The sequence below is a fragment of the Mus caroli genome, unplaced genomic scaffold (genome assembly GCF_978045245.1).
Source record: "Mus caroli unplaced genomic scaffold, Mus_caroli_1 scaffold_16, whole genome shotgun sequence".
NCBI classification, from domain to species: Eukaryota; Metazoa; Chordata; class Mammalia; order Rodentia; family Muridae; genus Mus; species Mus caroli.
Genome location: NW_028227271.1, coordinates 89,891,605 through 89,915,249, shown reverse-complemented (window position 1 = coordinate 89,915,249; position 23,645 = coordinate 89,891,605).

The following is a 23,645-nucleotide window of genomic DNA, read 5'->3' as shown; positions in this document are numbered from 1 at the left end:
GGCTTCATTTTCATTGAACTCTAAAAAGTCCTTAATTTCTTTCTTTATTCCTTCCTTGACCAAGGTATCATTGAGAAGAGTGTTGTTCAGTTTCCACGTGAAGGTTGGCTTTCTATTATTTATTTTGTTATTGAAGATCAGCCTTAGTCCATGGTGATCTGATAGGATGCATGGGACAATTTCAATATTTTTGTATCTGTTGAGGCCTGTTTTGTGACCAATTATGGGGTCAATTTTGGAGAAGGTACCATGAGGTGCTGAGAAGAAGGTATATCCTTTAGTTTTAGGATAGAATGTTCTGTAGATATCTGCCAGATCCATTTGATTCATAACTTCTGTTAGTTTCACTGTGTCCCTGTTTAGTTTCTGTTTCCATGATCTGTCCATTGGTGAAAGTGGTGTGTTGAAGTCTCCCACTATTATTGTATGAGGTGCAATGTGTGATTTGAGATTTACTAAAGTTTCTTTAATGAATGTGGCTGCCTTTGTATTTGGAGCATAGATATTCAGGATTGATAGTTCCTCTTGGAGGATTTTACCTTTGATGAGTATGAAGTGCCCCTCCCTGTCTTTTTTGATGACTTTGGTTTGGAAGTCAATCTTATCAGATATTAGAATGGCTACTCCAGCTTGTTTCTTCATACCATTTGCTTGGAAAATTGTTTTCCAGCCTTTCATTCTGAGGTAGTGTCTATCTTTTTCTCTGAGATGAGTTTCCTGTAAGCAGCAAAATGTTGGGTCTTGTTTGTGTAGCCAGTTTGTTAGTCTATGTCTTTTTATTGGGGAGTTGAGTCCATTGATATTAAGAGGTATTAAGGAAAAGTAATTGTTGTTTCCTGTTATTTTTGTTGTTAAAGTTGACATTCTGTTCTTGTGGCTGTCTTCTTTTAGGTTTGTTGAGGGATTACCTTCTTGTTGTTTCTAGGGCGTGGTTCCTGTCCTTGTATTGGTTTTTTCCTGTTATTATCCTTTGAAGGGCTGGATTCGTGGAGAGATAATGTGTGAATTTGGTTTTGTCGTGGAATACTTTGGTTTCTCCATCTATGTTAATTGAGAGTTTGGCTGGGTATAGTAGCCTGGGCTGGAATTTGTGTTCTTTTAGTGTCTGTATAACATCCGTCCAGGATCTTCTGGCTTTCATAGTCTCTGGTGAAAAATCTGGTGTAATTCTGATAGGCTTGCCTTTATATGTTACTTGGCCTTTTCCTCTTACTGCTTTTAGTATTCTATCTTTATTTAGTGCTTTTGTTGTTCTGATTATTATGTGTCGGGAGGTATTTCTTTTCTGGTCCAGTCTATTTAGAGTTCTGTAGGCTTCTTGTATGTTCATGGGCATCTCTTTCTTTAGATTTGGGAAGTTTTCTTCTATAATTTTGTTGAAGATGTTTGCTGGTCCTTTGAGTTGAAAATCTTCATTCTCATCCACTCCTATTATCCTTAGGTTTGGTCTTCTCATTGTGTCCTGTATTTCTTGGATGTTTTGAGTTAGGAACTTTTTGCGTTTTACATTTTCCTTGATTGTTGTGCAGATGTTCTCTATGGAATCTTCTGCACCTGAGATTCCCTCTTCTATCTCTTGTATTCTGTTGCTGATGCTCGTATCTATGGTTCCAGATTTCTTTCCTAGGGTTTCTATCTCCAGTGTTGCCTCATTTTGGGTTTTCTTTATTGTGTCTACTTCCCTTTTTAGGTCTAGTATGGTTTTGTTCATTTCCATCATCTGTTTAGATGTGTTTTCCTGTTTTTCTTTAAGGACTTCTACCTGTTTGATTGTGTTATCCTGTTTTTCTTTAAGGACTTCTACCTGTTTGATTGTGTTATCCTGTTTTTCTTTAAGGACTTGTAACTCTTTAGCCATGTTCTCCTGTAATTCTTTAAGTGAGTTATTAAAGTCCTTCTTGATGTCCTCTACCATCATCATGAGATATGCTTTTAGATCCGTGTCTAGCTTTTCCGGTGTGTTGGGGTGCCCTGGACTGGGCGAAGTGGGAGTGCTGGGTTCTGATGATGGTGAGTGGTCTTGGTTTCTGTTAGTAAGATTATTTCGTTTACCTTTCACCATCTTGTTATCTCTGGGGTTAGTTGTTATCGTTGTCACTGTTTAAAGATTGGAGTAGACTCTGTGTTCCACTCACCCGAAGTCTCAAAATCCTGTGGAGGGTGTCGTGGGTAGCTGGCAGGTGTCAGCAGACCCTGCACCCTAGCTACCCCAGTGCTGTTCTGACCGGAAGAGGCTTGTGGCCCTACTCAGGCCGGATTTCTGCCTCCCCAACCAAAGCAGTCTCAGGTCCAGCGTGATTGGACTGGAGCAGAAGCTGTGTTCCACTCACCAGAAGTCTCAAGATCCTGTGGCGGGTGTCGTGGGTAGCTGGCGGGTGTCATCCGACCCTGCGCTCTAGCTACCCTGGTGCTGGTCAGGCCAGAAGAGACCTGTGGCCCTACTCAGGCCGGTTTTCTGCTTCCCTAACTAATGCAGTCTCAGGTCCCGTGCGCAATTGGATCGGAGCAGAAGCTGTGTTCCACTCACCAGAAGTCTTAAGATCCTGTGGCGGGTGTTGTGGGTAGCTGGCGAGTGTCAGCCGACCCTGCACCCTAGCTACCCTGGTGCTGTTCTGACCGGAAGAGCACCACTGAGCTTTCTTAAATTCGATGCAGATAAACACCACTCCAAGGAAGAGAAAGAGCATTGTCAACTCTATACACCTTCCTTTGCCTCTCATGGTAACCCTGTTCTGAATTCTGACACATGAGAGCATCACTGGATGTTTTTAATCTTTATAAAAGTGATATTGCCTTGCTCTCTACATGGAATTTCCAACATTAAATTTGTAAGACAAAAATTATTTTGTATGCAATGAGTATTTATTCTTAGTGCTACATATTGTATTAGATTGACGGGGCAAGAACACACAACAATTTCATTGTAAAAGCATTCTATGCTTTTTTATTTACTACTTTTGATATTTTCTGTTAATATTTTTTACTTCATTACATTTATCTAGCTTTTTAATTATTGTTTGTTTCTTTGTGTATTGCATCAGAGTAATAATGTTTATGTGTTTATGTGTGTGTGTGTGTGTGTGTGTGTGTGTGTGTGAGAGAGAGAGAGAGAGAGAGAGAGAGAGAGAGAGAGAGATAGGGGTGATAAACAAAGACAGAAATAGAAAGAGCAGGTCACAGAACAAATATGTATAAGTTACAGAAAAAATTATGGGCCCTGGAGATTGAACTTTTATCATGATTATAAGGCTTAGTTGCAGAAGGCTTAACCTTCTAATCTACCTCTCTGGCACCTTTAAGCATTACTATGAAGTTTTTTGTTTAATTCTTTGTGGACTGTATTATTTTTGAAGCATATATATGTAGTTTTGCTTAGAATAGAATACTTCTTACAGAACCTACAATTTTACTTTTGGTTTCCTCTTTCTGCAGTCCAATGTAATAGAAAGTACAAATCAGTATTTTTCAAAAATAAATAATAATTCATCAAATTCAGCATTTTTATGAACAAAATTATATAACTTTCGGCTGTTCCATCTGTGTTGCCAGAGGTATAAATCATATTTCTGTGTAGCAGATCCCATTTTAGATATTACCTTAGTTAATCACAAAAAAACATTAAAATATTATGATAGAGTATTTTGAGAGAGAAACAAGAGACCAATTCACATATTTTTATTGTAGCATATTGTAATTATTCTATATTATCCTCAAAATTGTTAATTAGAATTAGATTGTTAATAATTTCAAATTAGAAATTGAAAATTATTAAGGTTATGAATATATTTTAAAGTTTAGACTATTTAGATTTGGTGCAAGTTTACTATAGTCATCTGTTCTAATCTACACATTGAAATGTATCTCTTGTTGGTAACAGTTGACTATGGTATATTGAGTAAGTCGTTATGATTCAGAATGTATTTGTATGTTCAGATTCAGAATTTGTACCCAATTTCCAAAGTGGTTCAATGAATTTACATTTTCATATCTAGTTAGTCTAATATTTGCAACTATGACATGACTTTTATTGCCTTTACTGTTTCTATTCTGACATCACATATTTTATTATATAGTCCATGATATTACAATGGACAATGATCAGCATATAAACAAATTTGCAATCGTTGACTGGTTTTGATGTCTTCATAGATACTTGATATATTTCTACAATTTTAAGTCAATATAATTGTTCCCAATATATTAGATTTTCTGACTCTAGTCTTGGCTTCCTGCCACAATGAGTCTTAGAGCTTCAGAAGAATCTTAGATGATGTACTAGAAAGGATCACAAAAATAGTCTTGAAGACCAGGAATCAAAAACATGAAAAAATAAAAATATGTATTTAATAAGTTGCTTCTAATCAAAACTAAGATGCCAAGGAGAAAGAAAGTTACCTTCTGAACATACATTGTAAAATTATACATTATAAAGAGATCAACATTTTGGTTCCATGATGCCTCAAAATTAAATTATAATGTACATAACAATTGAATAAACTTTTATTGAAAGGGGTATGTAAATGTGCTTAAGTGTACACAGAACACAAATTTAAATGACAATAAAATAACACTACAAACATATCTGAATTGATAAAATAGAAAATAATACTCATCATAGAAAAGAAGAACTGTAGAAAATACAGTCAAGCGTGGAAGACATAGTGAATAGAAGGATGGAAAATGTATACATATATATTACATTTATATAAAAGGGCACTGAACATTCACTGGTACTCTGCATATACATTAGATGGTCTCAAGAAAACATGATACCTCTGACTCAACAAAGTGACCTACAACAGAATCATCAATATAAACATTACTGAATGAAACTGCATGAAACTGCAAAGCTTCTGCAAGGCTAAAGACACCGTCAATAAGACAAAAAAACCACCAACAGATTGGGAAAGGATCTTCACCTATCCTAAATCAGATAAGGGACTAATATCCAATATATATAAAGAACTCAAGAAGGTGGACTCCAGAAAGTCAAATAACCCCATTAAAAAATGGGGCTCAGAGCTAAACAAAGAATTCTCACCTGAGGAATACCGAATGGCAGAGAAGCACCTGAAAAAATGTTCAACATCCTTAATCATCAGGGAAATGCAAATCAAAACAACCCTGAGATTCCACCTCACACTAGTCAGAATGGCTAAGATCAAAAATTCAGGTGACAGCAGATGCTGGAGAGGATGTGGAGAAAGAGGAACACTCCTCCATTGTTGGTGGGATTGCAAGCTTGTACAACCACTCTGGAAATCAGTCTGCTGGTTCCTCAGAAAATTGGACATAGTACTACCGGAGGATCCAGCAATACCTCTCCTGGGCATATATCCAGAAGATGTCCCAACCGGTAAAAAGGACACATGCTCCACTATGTTCATAGCAGCCCTATTTATAATAGCCAGAAGCTGGAAAGAACCCAGATGTCCCTCAACAGAGGAATGGATACAGAAATTATGGTACATTTACACAATGGAGTACTACTCAGCTATTAAAAAGAATGAATTTATGAAATTCCTAGCCAAATGGATGGACCTGGAGGGCATCATCTTGAGTGAAGTAACACAATCACAAAAGAACTCACACAATATGTATTCACTGATAAGTGGATATTAGCCCAAAACTTAGGATACCCAAGATATAAGATACAATTTACTAAACGCATGAAACTCAAGAAGAATGAAGACCAAAGTGTGGACACTGTGCCCCTTCTTAGAATTGGGAACACAACACCCAGGGAAGGAGTTACAGAGACAAAGTTCGTAGCTGTGATGAAAGGATGGACCATTTAGAGACTGCCGTATCCAGGGATCCTTCCCATAAGCAACTTCTAAACGCTGACACCATTGCATACACTAGCAAGATTTTGCTGAAAGGACCCAAATATAGCTGTCTCTTGTGAGAAGATGCCGGGGCCTAGCAAACACAGGAGTGGATGTTCACAGTCAACTATTGGATGTATCACAGGGCTCCCAATGGAGAAGCTAGAGAAAGTACCCAAGGAGCTAAAGGGATCTGCAACCCTATTGTTGGAACAACATGATGTACTAACCAGAACCCCGGAGCTCTTGTCTCTAGCTGCATATGTATCGAAAGATGGCCTAGTCGGCCATCATTGGAAAGAGAGGCCCATTGGACTTCCAAACTTTATATGCCCCAATATAGGGGAATGCCAGGGCCAAAAGAATGGGAATGGGTGGGTAGGGAAGTGGGGGGCGCTATGGGGGACTTTTGGGATAGCATTGGAAATGTAACTGAGGAAAATATGTAATAAAAATATTTTTAAAAAAACATTACTGATGTGTGATGTTGATTGTTATTATCACAGGTATTCTTATATGCAAGAGTGGTAGAATTGTCATATACTTAGTTGAAAGTCATTATGATTGATTGTTGTCTTTGCAGCATGCATATGTACATGGGCCAATTTCTTCCAAGTTTTTCAAATGAAAGTGGCCTCTTTTTTTTTTTCTGTTGGTTTGTGTGTGGCTCACTTTGTTTAGTTAGAATTTCTAACAGAGCTAGGTGAAGAAGTCCCTTGCCAAAGTACACAATGTACCAGACCTTTCACAAACTGATAAAAACATCTCCAAAGCCTCGATGATAATGGCTATGACAAACTTCTGTGTTAAAATACCTGAAAAATACAGTATTTAAAAATAGAGCCAAATCCATATTCAATCAACAATTTATATCCTGAGTCATAAATAGAAAAGCCTATGTTTGCAGTCTAGGAAACTGAATTGTTCTGTAAAACCCACAAGAAAATTTAATGAGGATTAAGTACTATCTTCAGTACTTTGTCATCCACATATTTGGTTATAGAATAAAGCATCTCAATAAATCCAGAACTATAAAACAGCTTTTAATGATAAGCTTCTTGGAATTATTTGGTGAAGTTCGGTATTGTTTGTTTCTATAAAGAAACAGCAGTGTTCTCACAGGCCTAAAATCCTGACAAAGGTCCTATTATTATATATTTGCACCATTTGTATATGTTCCAGAATTGAAATAAAAAAATACCCACCGAAATCTTTCGAAGACAAAAGGACACAATATGAGAGCCATCTGAACTAGAACTCCCTGTATCATCCAAACTTCTGACCTACCTTGCAAATTCCTGACAGTGTATCTTTTCTGTTTAGATATGATTCATACTGTGATTGCTGGCACTAACTTCTGAGAACCTCAATGCAATCATCTGAAAATACTTTTAGAGCCTGGTCAAGACATTAACCCTCTATTGCTGAGTGGCCCTCAAAAATCACTTTAGGCTTTTTGGATGAAGAATGAACATGGTGTTTTCATTAGTGGTATTTTTTATGAGGATTCAAGGTCCTTCCTCAAGTGCACTTACAGAATTGATTCAGACTTTATTCCCTTTGTCATTTTGGGGACCCACAATAAAAACTGACACATGAAATCACAGTCAAGGACAGTTCTTTTTTCTACCTTGGAGACACTGAGCGGTACAGTGCCATCTCAAAGACTGTGCTTTGAAACATTCTTCAGTTCTATTTTATTTTGTTCAAGAGTCTAATCGCTAATTAAAGACACCCATGAAACGTGCATGCAAACACACACACACACACACACACACACACACACACACACACACACACACTCATTTAGTGACTATGAACCACTTATGCTGCAATCTTAAAAATACATAGCCTAACAAATATATAGCCTAACAAAATTTATGCAGCCTATATTTTATCATTAATACATATGTGCACATTTTAGTTATGAAATAGAAAGAAGGGAATTTGCAATCTTGTTCATATTGTGTGTGTGTGTGTGTGTATGTGTGTGTGTGTATCTGTGTGTTTCTGTATTAAGTAGACTGAAATTATGCTTGTTATATTTTTTAACATGATATAACCTGAGGTCTTTTGGGGAGAGAAAATAACTACAAATCTGCCTCCAAAATATTGAGCCATAGTAAATTTTGTGGGGTATTTCCTTGAATAATGAGTGATCAGAGAAGATACAGGTCACTGACAGAGATTCCATACCTTGGTAAATGGTCTTGGACTATATAAAAATAAAAAATAAAAGCAGGATAAATAAACCATGAGGAGCAAGTCAGTAAGCAGCATTCCTCTATTACCTCTGTCTACTTCAGTTTGTGCCACTAAGCCTGCTAAATGTGTGTGTGTGTGTGTGTATTTCATCCCAAAATTATTTTATGTCACTTCATAGAGTTTAATCAAAGCCTAGAATGAAAACTAGGATGAGGGCACTTAAATAGACAGAAGAGAGCTCCAAGGAGAACAAAGAGAGGTTAATGGATTACATGACATACAGAAGCAGAACTACAGCTATTGGTGTAGAGGAGTAAGGCCAGAAAGGGGGACACTGAGCGGGACAGAGAATTGTGTCAGCACACAGGACTGATAACAGCAACAATTACTATGATAATACAGAACATTCTAGGTTCCTATACATAAGCAATTTCTGATTGTTTTTCTTTGGTCATGTATTTGATTGAAAATATTTAGATTATAGGACCAGCTTTAAGTTTTAAGTTTACTGTAGTCAATGAGTGTGTTAGCCTTTGCCATTGCTAACCTTTATATAAGAAAATCTACCCAGTGAATTTTTATCAAAGGAAAAGCTCTACAGAAGTGATGGAGGATACAGAAAAGAATTTTAATCTTAAGTATCACAGAAAAAAAAAAAGAAAGTAAGGTCAGACTTTAGAAAGGGTCTTGAGCAACATCTGTTCGATTATCAGTATATGAAAATCATTATAATGGAGATGGTTTTACAATCTTTCTTCAAGGAGCAGAATATATGATAATTAACTTTAAATTTTTTCTCATTTGAAAAGTAGACTTTTAAAAATAAATATTTTTATTACAAACTATGTTTGCATTTAATGGTGATTGCTGATGCTTTAACACAGTACAGCATGGTCATTGAGAGCAACATCTAAACTCAATCCAGATGACTGCTCACTGTTCCCAAAGGGTGTGTGAGTCAAGTAAAGTCAGCAATTGGTACTTCATTTTCTACCTTTGGGGAGAAATTAGATGTATTTCACAAAACTAAAAGCATTTTAAATATACATGTATGTGTCACAGGAACTTCCCTGTCCAATTACATTAGGGCAGTGGGGGGCCTGTCGTTAGACAGGAAAATGGGAGGCAGAGATAAGAGTTGCAGAGACAGGGAATGGGGGGTGATGAGTGGGGAGAAAGATGGCAGCAGGCAGGAATCAGCTAGGCTATGACAAGTCGTTATAATATCATAAAGTTTAGAATACTGGGATAATTTGTCAAATCTACATGGGCAGCTTTTATCATTATCAATTGGTTCTGAAATTATTGTATTGGCATCTTGTGTATTGAGAATATCTATCTATCTATCTATCTATCTATCTATCTATCTATCTATCTATCTATCTATCTATCTATCTATCTTATATATGGTTAACTATAAGCATTGAGTCTTGTTTTTACCAGGTTACTGAGTTTTGTGTTGTCAAAGCTCAAGGATGGCAGTTCTGTTTGGTTATTGAAATGTGGGACCGAGCTGGCAGAACCCCTCAGGGACATATTCTTGTGGTCTGCCTGTATGAAAGTAGGAACTTGGCCCAGAGGAACTGGAGAGCTGGCAGGTTAATTTTTTAATATTTCCCGCAACATGTATAAAATATGTGAAATAAGCATACATTTGTGAAATACAATCTTGGAAAGAGAAGGACAGAGAAGAAAAATATAAGAATATGGTGAAAATGGAAGAGGCTCTTCCAGCTCTGTTTGATCTGTTTTGTCCATAGATACTAAACAAGTATCTTTTGAATGTTGGTATTTTAAACAATACTAATATAAGTGAGTGGTAACCATAGTAGTGTATCCTATAAATTATCCACACTCAGTCACTTTTGAGTCACTACCATTATAGTTAGACATGGGCATTATCAAAATAATACCTGGAAGACTTCTAAGAACTTCTGAGAAAGTTCCATCTCACTAGAATAAGAGACACTTTAAACTTGTGTGTAGGGGTTTCCTCCTTTTACACTGATTGGCATTAGCATTCACTTTGCAATCCCCAGGACAATAGTGCTCCCCTGAAGCCAACCCGAGTACTTAAAAATCAAAAGACAAACCTTTGATAGCCTTATTACACCATCTACTCAATGACCTTAGAAATGCTCTACTCCCTACTTTTAGTTCCATTTGTTAATAATGGACTCATGGTTTTATCAAACTTAAGTAAAGCTTTCTTTTGCTAAGTCCCAACATCATATTAATGTGGTTCTCTCCATTTATCCCTTCCTGGAAATATAAAAGGAACTCATGAACGGATATCACACAGGTCAGATTGCTGATACTGTCAGCAAGCCAGGCATCTATCTCATTGGTACATTCTTGCCCCAGGTTGATGTTTTTATTTCATTGATCGTTGTTTTTGATGAGCTTTTAATTAGACATACCTATTAGTAGCTATTAGACATACCTATTGAGTATATCAAAACTACTCCAGAGAAGACCCTGTGTTCAGGAGTAGTTGGCAAACACCATGTGTTCATGTGTACATACATGTGTGTGTTGGGGTGTTCATATTCCTGCATACATGTGTATATGTATGCAAGATTGTATTCATCTTTTCTTCTGTTTAATAGAGGAAAATGATTTTGAATGGGTAGGGAAGGGTTGAAAAAAAACGGGGAGGGATTGGGAAATGGAAAATAATATTATATGGTATCAGACCCAAGGAAAAGGGACTGGAGTATATAATTTTTACATACCAAAGCAGACTTGGGCCCCAGGATTTCCTAGCATCCATTACTTCACATCTTTACATGGCATACCCTGCCACCAACCCTGAAATTGCCAGTCCAGGAGCTGGGATACCCTTCCCCAAAAGGCTCTCTCTTTCCTCTCTCTGCACATGAGATTTTTTTTTCATTTTGTTGTTGTTGTTGTTGTTCTTCTTCTGCTTCTGCTTCTGCTTCTTCTTCTGCTTCTTCTTCTTCTTCTTCTTCTTCTTCTTCTTCTTCTTCTTCTTCTTCTTCTTCTTCTTCTTCTTCTTCTCCTCCTCCTCCTCCTCCTTCTTCTTCTTCTTCTTCCTTCTTCTTCTTCTTCTTCTTCTTCTTCTTCTTCTTCTTCTTCTTCTTCTTCTTCTTCTTCTTCTTCTTCTTCTTCTTCTTCTTCTTCTTCTTCTTCTTCTTCTTCTTCTTCTTCTTCTTCTTCTTCTTCTTCTTCTTCTTCTTCTTCTTCTTCTTCTTCTTCTTCTCCTTCTTCTTCTTCTTCTCCTTCTCCTTTTTCTTCTTCTTCCTTCTTCTTCTTCCTTCTTCTTCTTCTTCTTCTTCTTCTTCTTCTTCTTCTTCTTCTTCTTCTTCTTCTTCTTCTTCTTCTTCTTCTTCTTCTTCTTCTGCTTCTTCTGCTTCTTCGTCTTCATCTTCATCTTCTTCTTCTTGTTGTTCTTGTTCTTCTTGTTCTTCTTCTTCTTTCTCTCTCTCTCTCTCTCTCTCTCTCTCTCTCTCTCTCTCTCTCTCTCTCTCTCTCTCTCTGTTCCATCCCATGGCAACTTCCCTAGATTCCTTACCTTGATCCAGTGAACTTCCCTGGGGCCTGAAAACACCTTCCTAATAAACCTGCATTTAATATAATCTTATCTGGTTTGATTTTTAAATTTTTATTAGATATTTTCTTTATTTACTTTTGAAGTGTCACCCCTTTCTAGGTTCACCTCCAAAATTTCCCTAGTCCATCCCACCCTCCCCCTGCTCACAAACTCCCACACTCCCACTTCCCTGTCCTGGCATTCTCCTACATAGGAGCATCGAGCCTTCACAGGACCAATGGCCTCAACTTGCATTGATATCTAACAAGGACATCATGTGTTTTAGGCTTTATGATGCTCTAGCAATGGGTGCCTTCATGTGTACTCTTTGGTTGGTGGTTTATTCCCTGGAAGCTCTGGGGGGTTCTGGTTGGTTCATATTGATGTTCCTCGTAAGGGTTTGCCAATCCCTTCAGCTCTTCCAGTCCTTTCTCTAGGTTCTCCTTTGGGGACCATATGCTCTGTCCTATGGTTGGCTGTGAATATCCACCTCTGTATTTGTCTGGGACTGCCATAAACCTCTCAAGAGATAGCTATATTAAGCTCCTGTCAGCAAACACTTTTTGTCATCCAAGAGAGTCTGAGTTTGATTACTGTATATGGGATGAATCCCCAGGTGGGGCAATCTTTGGATGTCCTTTCCTTCCGTCTGTGTTTTGTCCACACTTTGTCGCTGTATCTCTTCTCATGAGTATTTTGTTCCCCCTTCTAAGAAGGACTGAAGGACCTTCTTCTTGAGCTTCATGTAGTCTGTGAATTGTATCTTGGGTACTTTGAGCTTTTGTGATAAAATCCACATATCAGTGTGTCTTCTGTGATTGAGTTACCTCACTCAGGATGATATTTTCTAGTTCCATCCATTTGCCTAAGAATTTCATGAAGTCATTGTTTTTAATAACTGAGTGGTACTCCATTGTGTAAATATACCATATTTTCTGTATACATTCCTCTGTTGAGAGACATCTGGTATCTTTTCAGCTTCTGTATATTTTAAATAAGGCTGCTATAAACATAGTAGAGCATGTGTCCTAGTTATAAGCTGGAGCATCTTCTGGGTATATGCCTAGGAGTGGTATAGCTGGGTGCCTAAGTAGTACTATGATCAACTTTCTGAGGAACCACCAGATTGATTACCACAGAGGTTTTACAAACTAGCAATCCCACAAAAATTAGAGGGTATTTCCCTTTCTCCACATCCTTGCCAGCATCTGCTATCACCTGTTTTATCTTAACCATTCTGATTGGTGTAAGGTGGAATTTTGGGGTCATTTTGATTTGTGTTTCTGTGATAACTAAGGATGTTGAACATATCTTTAGGTGCTTCTCAGCAATTCAGTATTCTCAGTTCAGAATTCTTTATTTAGCTCTGTACCCCATTTTTCAATAGGATTATTTGGTTCTCTGGATTCTAACTTCTTCAGTTATTTGTATGTATTGGATATTCACCCTCTATTGGATGTAGGGTTGGTAAAGATCTTTTTCCAATCTGTTGTTTGCCATTTTGTCCTATTGCCCAGTGTCCTTTGCCTTACAGAAGCTTTGCAACTTTATGAGGTCCCATTTGTCAATTCTTGATCTTAGAGCATAAGCTTTGGTGTTTTATTCAGGAAAAATTTCCCCTGTGCCCATATGCTCGAGGCTCTTTCCCACTTTCTTTTCTATTACTTTCAGTGGTTCTGGGTTTTTTTTTTTTTTTTTTTTTTTTGTGAGGTCCTTGATCCACTTGGACTTGAGCTTTGTACAAGGAGAGAAGAATGGATCTATTTGCATTATTCTACATACTGACTTCCAATAGAACCAGCACCATTTGTTGCAAATGCAGTCTTTTTTCCACTGGGTGATTTTATCTCCTTTGTTAAAGATCAAGTGACTGTAGGTGTAGGGGTTCATTTATGGGTCTTCAATTCTGTTGCATTGATCTAGCTGCCTTTCTCTCGAGCAATACCATGTAATTTTTATTACTACTGCTCTGTAATATACCTCGAGGTCAGGGATGGTGATTCTACTAGTTCTTTTATTGTTGACAAGTGTTCATTATCATGTTGTTTTTGTTGTTGTTGTTGTTTTTCAAGATGAATTTGCAAATTTCTCCTTAAATCTATGAAGAATTGAGTTTAAATTTAGATGGGGATTTCATTGAATCTGTACATTGCTTTCCACAAGATCATCATTTTTATTATTTTATCCTGCTAATCCATGAGCATGGGAGATCTTTCCATCTTCTTTGATTTCTTTCTTTAGAGTCTTGTAGTTCTTGTCATACAGATTCTTTCTTTCCTTCTTTCTTTCTTTCTTTCTTAGTTTCTTTAAGTCAAAATGCAAACTTTTATTATATTAAGCAAAACTTGGAAAGTCTATAATAATAAGGGAAAGGAGGCCATGGCCACCCAAGCATTGTGGGCTTCATACAGATAATAGATCACCTAACTACCACTGGATGAATACAACCTTTAGGGCACAAATTTTCACACCTCCTCCAGAATTAGCACATAAAATATTTGATTGAAAATAATCTCATTAACATGTCTTTCTTGTCCCTCTGCCACCACATAATGAAACACAGAAACATTTCTCCTGATTATATATAAACATGAAAAGGAATTGAGATAGTGATTTTTACACTTATTGCCATCCATCTATAAACATGTGACCATTTTCTTCACATCTATTGGGTGAAAGACAGGACCCCCAACCTGACCTCAAGCTATATTACAGAGCAGTAGTGATAAAAACTAAAAACTACATGGTATTGCTCGAGAGAAAGGGAGGTAGATCAATGCTACAAAATTGAAGACCCATAAATGAACCCCTACACCTACAGTCACTTGATCTTTAACAAAGGAGATAAAATCATCCAGTGGAAAAAAGACTGCATTTGCAACAAATGGTGCTGGTTCTATTGGCAGTCCGCATGTAGAATAATGCAAATAGATCCATTCTTCTCTTCTTGTACAAAGGAACTAGAAAAAGTACCCAAGGAACTGAAGGGGTCTGCAACCCTATAGGAGGAACAACAATATGAACAATCAGTACTCCCCAGAGCTTGTATCTCTAGTTGCATATGTAGCAGAGGATGGCCTAGTCAGCCATCAACGGGAGGAGAGGACCTTGGTCTTTCGAAGATTATATGCCCCAGTACATACAGATCTTTCACTTGCTTAGAGTCACACCAATGTATTTTACATTATTTGTGACTATTATGGAGTGTGTTGTTTCCCTAATTTCTTTCTCAGCCTGTTTATCCTCTGAGTAGAGGAAGCCTACTGGTTTGTTTAATTCTAGATGCAGACACTTTGCTTAAGTTCATTATCAACTTTAGGAGTTCTCTGGTGGAATTTTTAAGGGTTACTTAAGTATACTATCATATCATCTGCAAATAGTGACATTTTGACTTCTTATTTTCCAATTTGTATCCCTTTGACTTCCTTTTGTTGTCTAATTGCACTGACTAGAACTTCAAGTACTATATTGAATAGGTAGGTAGAGAATGGGAAGCCTTACCTAGTCCCTGATTTTAGTGGGATTGCTTCCAAGTTTCTCTCATTTAGTTTGATGTTGGCTACTGGTTTGCTGTATATTGCTTTTATTATGTTTAGGTATGGGTCTTGAATTCCTGATATTTCTAAGACTTTTATTGTGAAGTGGTGCTGGATTTTGTCAAATGCTTTCACAGCATCTAATTAAATGATTGTGTGGTGTTCCTCTTTGAATTCATGGATTTCTGTGTATTGAATATGTGTCCCTGAGATGAAGCCTAATTGATCGTGATGGATGATCATTTTGATGTGTTCTTGGATTTGGTTTGTGAGAATTTAATTTAGTATGTTTCATCGGTATTCATAAGGGAAATTGGTCTGAAGTTCTCTTTCTTTGTTGGATCTTTCTATGGTTTAGGTATAAGCATAACTATGGTTTCATAGTACAAATTGGGTAGTGTTCCTTCTGTTGAATTTTGTGGATTAGTGTGAAGAGTATTGTTATTAGTTCTTCTTTGAAGTTCTGAGAGAACTCTACATTAAACCCATCTGATCCAGGGCTGGTTTTGGTTGGGAGACTGTTAATGACTGCTTCTATTTCTTTAGGTGTGTCCTCCTCCAGGCTTGGGCATGCTGATATAGACCTTTTTTATGCCAGAGCCAGCTAGCCTACCTAGGGTAGAGTTTTCCTTACCTAGGTTAATTCTATTGTCCTGCCACATCTGTGGTTTCCTCCAAGACACTACCTCCTGAGAGGCTGAACCTGTTTTTCTGATGAGATCCTGATAAAGCAAGGAAATCCTTGTGTGGTGGGGGATGCCCCCCACATTTAAGTTCAGACTCAAAAAAGTAAACTTTGTGCCTTGATCATTAATTTTGTCTTGGTCTCGATCTTCTCTCATTATCTCTCCCATACAGCCCCAGCTTTCCTCTAGGGAACCTAGTTCATGTAGCTACATTTAGGGGTTATGGAACTCTTTAGATGGTTTATCTGATCTTGATTTAACTTTGGTGCCTGGTATCTGTCTAGAAATTTGTTCACTTTATCCAGATATTCCAGTTTTGTTGAGTATTTGCTTTTGTAGTAGGTCTGATGATTTCCTGGACTTCCTTGGTTTCTGTTGTTACGTCTCCCTTTTCATTTGTGATTTTGTTAATTTGGACACTGTCTTTGTGCCCTCTGTTTAGTCTAGTAAAAGGTTTATGTTATTGATTTCTCAAAGAACCAGCCTCTTGTTCTGGTTATTTCTTTATATAGATCTTTTTGTTTCTACTTGGTTGATTTTAGCCCTGAGATTGATTATTTACTGCCATCTACTCCTCTTATGTGTATTTGTTTCTTTTTGTTCTAGAGCTTTCAAGTGTGCTGTCAAGCTGCTAGTGGATGTTCTCTCTAATTTTTTTTTCTTTTTTCTTTTTTTTTTTTTTTGAGGTAAAGCTATGAGTTTTCCTCTTAGCACTGTTTTCATTGTGTCGCATAAGTTTGAGTATATTGTGCCTTCATTTTCATTAAATTCTAAAATGTCTTTAATTTCTTTCATATTTCTTCCTTGACCAAGTTATCATTGAGTAGGGAGTTGTTCAGCTTCCATGTGTACATGGGCTTTCTATTGTTTTTGTTGTTATTGAAGAGCAGACTTAGTCCATGGTGATATGGTAGGATGCACAGGATTATTTCAATCTTGTTGTATCTGTTCAGGTCTGTTTTGTGATCAATTAAATAGTCAGTTTTGGAGAAGGTACCATGGGGGTGCTGAGAAGAAGGTTTTTTTTTTTTTTTGGATGAAATATTCTATAGATACCTTTCAAATCTATTTGGTTCAGAATTTCTGTTAGTTTCACTGGGTCTCTGTTTAGATTCTATTTCCATGTTCTGTTCATTGATGAGAGCGGGTTGTTGAAATCTCCACTATTACTGTGTGAGGTGTAATGTGTACTTTGAGCTTTAATAAAGTTTCTTTTATAAATGTGGGTACCCTTGTATTTGGATCATAGATGTTCAGAATTGAGAATTCATCTTGGTAGATTTTTCCTTTGATGGGTATTGTCTTAGTCAGGGTTTCTATTCCTGCACAAACATCATGACCAAGAAGCAAGTTGGGGAGGAAAGGGTTTATTCGGCTTACACTTCCATGCTGCTGTTCATCACCAAAGGAAGTCAGGACTGGAACTCAAACAGGTCAGGGAGCAGGAGCTGATGCAGAGGCCATGTAGGGATGTTCTTTACTGCCTTGCCTCCCCTGGCTTGCTCAGCCTGCTCTCTTATAGAACCCAAGACTACCAGTCCAGGAATGGTCCCACCCACAAGGGGCCTTTCCCCCTTGATCACTAATTGAGAAAATGCCTTACAGTTGGATCTCATGGAGGCATTTCCTCAACTGAAGCTCCTTTCACTGTGATAACTCCAGCTGTGTCAAGTTGACACAAAAATAGCCAGTACAATTGACCCCTTGTCAACTTGACACACAAACACATCACTAGTAAGCCTCAACCCTTACATTCTTATTCATCCCCAAAATCTAAATAACTTTAAAAGTCCCACAGTCTTTACATATTCTTAAAATTTCAATCTCTTTAAAATATCCATCTCTTTAAAATCCAAAGTCTTTTTACAATTAAAAGTCTCTTAACTGTGGGCTCCACTAAAACAGTTTCTTCCTTCAAGAGGGAAAATATCAGGGCACAGTCACAATCAAAGCAAAAATCAATCTCCAACCGTCCAACGTCTGGGATCCAACTCACGATCTTCTGGGCTCCTCCAAGGGCTTGGGTCACTTCTCCAGCCATGCCCTTTGTAGCACACACGTCGTCCTCTGGGCTCCAGATGCCTGTACTCCACTGCTGCTGCTGCTCTTGGTGGTCATCTCATGGTACTAGCATCTCCAAAACACTGCATGACCCCTTCAGTCCTGGGCCGTCAACTGCAACTGAGGCTGCACCTTCACCAATGGCCTTCCATGGCCTCTCACAGTGCCGAACCTCAGCTGCTCTGCATGACCCCTTCATGCTTTCAAAACCAGTACCACCTGGGTGACCCTTACACATTACCAAGTCCCACTGCAGAAGGAGTACAACCTTGCCTATTTCTGGAACACAGCCTCTTTGTGCTTTCAGAAAACACTTCCCAGAAGATGTCACCTCAACGATGCTGGTCTCTTCTTAATCACTGCTTATTTCTTAGCTCCAGCTAACCAGCATCAATAGTCCCAGTAATGCAAAGTTTTTGCTTTAGTAGTTTGGTATCTTGTTAATCACAGCTGATTCTTCAGCCCCAGCTAACCAGAACTACAAAATCTTCACAATAAGAACAGCAATGGCCCTGAAGAGAGTCTTTAATTTTCCCTCTGAAATTTCACAAACCAGGCCTCCATCTTCTGCACTGTTCTCAGCATTATCTTCCAAGCTCCTACACAACATCTGACAGAGCTCTTAACAACAAATGGATCTTCAAACCCAAAGTTCCAAAGTCCTTCCACAGTCCTCCTCAAAACATGGTCAGGTTGTCACAGGAATACCCCACTCTGCTGGTACCAATTTGTCTTAGTCAGGGTTTCTATTCCTGCACAAACATCATGACCAAGAAGCAAGTTGGGGAGGAAAGGGTTTATTCGGCTTACACTTCCATGCTGCTGTTCATCACCAAAGGAAGTCAGGACTGGAACTCAAACAGGTCAGGGAGCAGGAGCTGATGCAGAGGCCATGTAGGGATGTTCTTTACTGCCTTGCCTCCCCTGGCTTGCTCAGCCTGCTCTCTTATAGAACCCAAGACTACCAGTCCAGGAATGGTCCCACCCACAAGGGGCCTTTCCCCCTTGATCACTAATTGAGAAAATGCCTTACAGTTGGATCTCATGGAGGCATTTCCTCAACTGAAGCTCCTTTCACTGTGATAACTCCAGCTGTGTCAAGTTGACACAAAAATAGCCAGTACAGGTATGAAGTGTCCTTCCTTATCTTTTTTGAGAACTTTAGGTTGAAAGTCGATTTTATTCAATATTAGAATGGCTACTCCAGCTTGTTTCTTGGCACCATTTGCTTGGACAATTGTTTCTCTATATTTCACTCTGAGGCAGTGTCTGTCTTTGTCACTGAGGTGTGTTTCCTGTATGTAGCATGCTATATCCTGCTTACATATCCAGTCTGCTAGTGTTTGGTTTTTTATTGGGGATTTGAGTCCATTGATATTAATAAATATTAAAGAAAACTGATTGTTGCTTCCTGTTATTTTTGTTGTTAGAGATGGAATTATTTATGTTGTTATCTTCTTTTTCAGTTGTTAAAAGAAAATTAAAAGAAGATTATTTTCTTACCTTTTCTAGGGTGTAGTTTCCCTCATTGTGTTGTTGTTTCCATTTATTATCCTTTGAAGGGCTGGATTTGTGGAAAAATACTATGTAAATTTGTTTTTGTCATGGAATATCTTGGTTTCTCCATCTATGTTAATTGAGAGTTTTAATGGGTATAGTAGCTTGTGCTGGCATTTGTGTTCCATTATGGCCTGTATTACATCTATGCAAAATAGTCTGGCTTTCATAGTCTCTGTTGAGAAGTCTGGTGTAATTCTGATAGTTCCCTTAATGCTTTTAATATTCTTTCTTTGTTTTGTGCATTTGTTGTTTTGATTATTATGTGATGGGAGGAATTTCTTTTCTGGTCCAACCTATTTGGAGTGCTATAGGCTACTTGTATGTTCATGGACATCTCTTTCTTTAGGTTAGGAAAGTTTTCTTCTATAATTTTGTTGAAGATATTTATTGGCCCTTTAATTTGGGACTATGCACTCTTTTCTATACCTATTACCCTTAGGTTTGGTCTTCTCATTTGTATCCTGGATTTTCTGGATGTTTTGGGTTACAAGCTTTTTGCAGTTTGCATTTTCTTTGATTGTTTTTTACTGTTTTCTATGGTATTTTTCTGCACCTGAGATTCCCTCTTTTATCTGGTATTCTGTTGGTGATGCTTGCATCGATGACTCCTGATCTCTTTTCTAGGTTTTCTATCTCCCGAGTTGTCTCTTTGTGATTTCTTTATTGTCTCTATTTCTATTTTTAGATACTAGATGGTTTGGTTCAATTCTTTCACAGGTTTGGTTGTGTTTTCCTGTAATTTTTAAAGGGATTTTTGTGTTTTCTCTTTAAGGACTTCTACCTGTTTACCTGTGTTTTTCTGTATTTCTTTTAGGGAGTTATTTATATGTAACCTCCCCCAGCCTGAAACAGGCTGATCCAGACTTTGACCTTGCTGCCACTAAGAAGGAGATTACTTAGGGTGGAACCTTCCTGTCTAGATGGCTCTATTGTTCTGCCACCTGCCACTGCTCCTCAAAGACACTGCTACCTGCTAAGAGGCCACTGAGATATTCCAGAGGCTACACCCTATCCTGCACTTCATCACCTGCAGCTGGTTCCAGGCTCCAAGAGTGGACTAGTGGGGGATGGGCCTTACCCCCTTTATAAGCACAGTTTGCTATTAAACATTTGAGCCTGATCAGGAACCTTGACTTGGCATCCATTTTTCTCTCGACTGCCTAGTTTCTGTATTTTCAGTCCCTGTTTGCCTCCCAGGAGTAACCCCGGTCCATGTGAGCTTCGATCCAGCTCCCAACATTTATGTCCTTCATAAAGTCCTTTATCAGCACCATGAGATGTGATTTTAAATCAGAGTCTTGCTTTTTCTGTGTGTTGGAGTATCTAGAACTTTTTGTCGTGAGAGAACTGGATTCTGATGATGCCAAGTAGCCTTGGTTTCTGTTGCTAAGGTTCTTGTCCTTGCCTCTCACCATCTAGTTATCTCTGGTGTTAGTTGATCTTTCTGTTTCTGGCTGGACCTTGTCCCTTCTGTGGGCCTGTAAGCCTGGGTCAACATTCCTGGCAAGACCAGCTCTTTCCTGGGCAGGGTTTAGTGTGCTTCAGGATGCAGATGCTGTCCTAGCTGCTCCACTGTTCTTGTTCTTGCCCTGTGTACTTGTGGCCTTTCCTGTTTTGGACAGCTTTTGAAGAGACTGTGGCAATCTCACTTCTGAGCTTAGGAGTGAGAACATTCCTGGCAGGCAAACACTTTTCTGGAGAGACTCAAATACAGAGGGCTTTGGAACAGTCTCAACTCCCCCTAATCTAGTTTGAATTTACTTATATTGCCAGTGGAGAAATAACTTACCAAATATGACCAAAACATATTTTATGAAATATCAAAAATATTAAATAAAAATATTCAGTGAAGTTCTTTTAAATCCTAGAAAATGTATTTCATATTAAAATATATAGAATATTAATACACTATCTTTACATAAATTTATTATTCTAATATTTGACTATAATAGTTCTCATTTGATTAATCTTATTTACAGTTCATTATTCTTGAAAGGTATTTCTCTTATTTTTACCTTTAAATAAAGTGTGGCTAACTGTCCAGACTTATTTAATTGAATATCCTATGTTTTGCTCTCAACCTTCTCCTTATAAATACACTGCCACTTGATTTTATCTGGGTCCATTAGGACTTCTTCATTATTTTCCTTCCACATTTGTTTTATAAATCTCAGATTCAGTAATTATTTATCTTCAACTACAATATTTCTTTCTTTAGAAAAATCTAGTGACTCTGTCTTTGATTATTGTACTTTCTACTTAATTTCTCTCCTCATTTACTTAATTTTTTAATGAATTTTATTTCTTCATTTACTAATTTCTATGTTTTTCATATCTTAATTAAGGTTCTGAGCATTTTAAGGATAGTCATCGTATGTTGATTGCTATATAGTTGTATGGCCAGATATTTCCCAGGAAATCTGTGATGTGCTTATATATCTACCTTTACATGTTTTTATGTTTTCATTTGACTTTCTCATATATGTGATTGTGTTGTACAACTTAATCTTTAGTACTTAACATTGAAAAGTGTAAAGGAAAATATAATAAGACATTAATTAGAAAAGAGATGGCAATTATTTCCATTATTTTAAATACTTCAGAAAAGAGAGAAAGGACTTGGAATCTTGAGCTGTAGTACAGCTAAGATGGATGTCAAATTCTATTTGTGCCACAGTGGCACGCATTTCACAGACCTCTAGGTCTGCAGGGCACAGTTATTCTTGTGTACCTTGGCTACTCATCATTGACAAAGAGTAATATGTGACAGCACCATGTACACATCTGTCTGACATTGATTAATGGAGAGAAATCAGTAGCTGTTATTGTGCTAAGAAACAAATCAGTTGGAAATTACACTTAATTGACGTATTCAATTGTTTCCACACATATTCAAGCCTGAAATCTACCTTGGAACTTCAAGCTAAGTTAATGAGATTCTCCTGATACAAATGTTGTCTAAATTGGAAGTCAATATCTTATATTTGCAAAGATAAAATTTTCTCAAAATAACCTTCTTGTTGTTTGCTATTTTATATAACATATCATCACCTTAATAATATATATATTATTAAGAATGAATAAAGAATTGGAGAGAAGAGCAAGATAGACAGGGAGAAGACATATATGACCAACGATAACATGGGGAAAATAGTTTTATACTAGAGGAAAATAACAAAGGATGTTTCTCCAAATGAAAGAAGAAACCACATGTAACTAATCTGAATAACTGAATCCATGTGTACAACAACCTGGATCATTGGGGTTTGTACCAAAAACTGTTCATCAATTATTGACTAGGATATTGACAAGAACTACCTCTTTACATATAGAAAGAAGATTAAAAATTAGGGAAACAACAACCTTCTCAATAGCCACAAATAATATAAAATACCTTGGCGTGAATCTAACTAAGGAAGTGAAAGATCTGTATAATAAGAACTTCAAGTCTCTGAAGAAAGAAATTAAAGAAGATCTTAGAAGATGGAAAGATCTCCCATGCACATGGATTGGCAGGATCAATATAGTAAAAATGGCTATCTTATCAAAAGCAATCTACAGAGTCAATGCAATCCCCATCAAAATTCCAAACCAATTCTTCAACAAATTAGAAAGGGCAATCTGCAAATTGATCCGGAATAACAAAATAACCTAGGATAGCAAAAATTCTTCTCAAGTATAAAAGAACCTCTGGTGGAATCACCATGCCTGACCCAAAGCTGTACTACAGAGCAATTGTGATAAAAATTGCATGGTACTGGTATAATGACAGACAAGTAGACCAATGGAATAGAATTGAAGACCCAGAAATGAACCCACATACCTATGGTCACTTGATCTTTGACAAGGGAGCTAAAACCATCCAGTGGAAAAAAGACAGCATTTTCAACAAATGGTGCTGGCACAACTGGTGGTTAACATGTAGAAAAATGCGAATTGATCCATTCTTATCTCCTTGTACTAAGGTCAAATCCAAGTGGATCAAGGAACTCCACATAAAACCAGAGACAGTGAAACTTATAGAGGAGAAAGTGGGGAAAAGCCACAAAGAAGATATGGGCACAGGGGACAAATTCCTGAATAGAACAGCAATGACTTATGCTGTAAGATCAAGAATTTACAAATGGGACGTCATAAAATTGCAAAGCTTCTGTAAGGCAAAAGACACCATCAATAAGAGAAAAAAAACACCAACAGATTGGGAAAGGATCTTTAC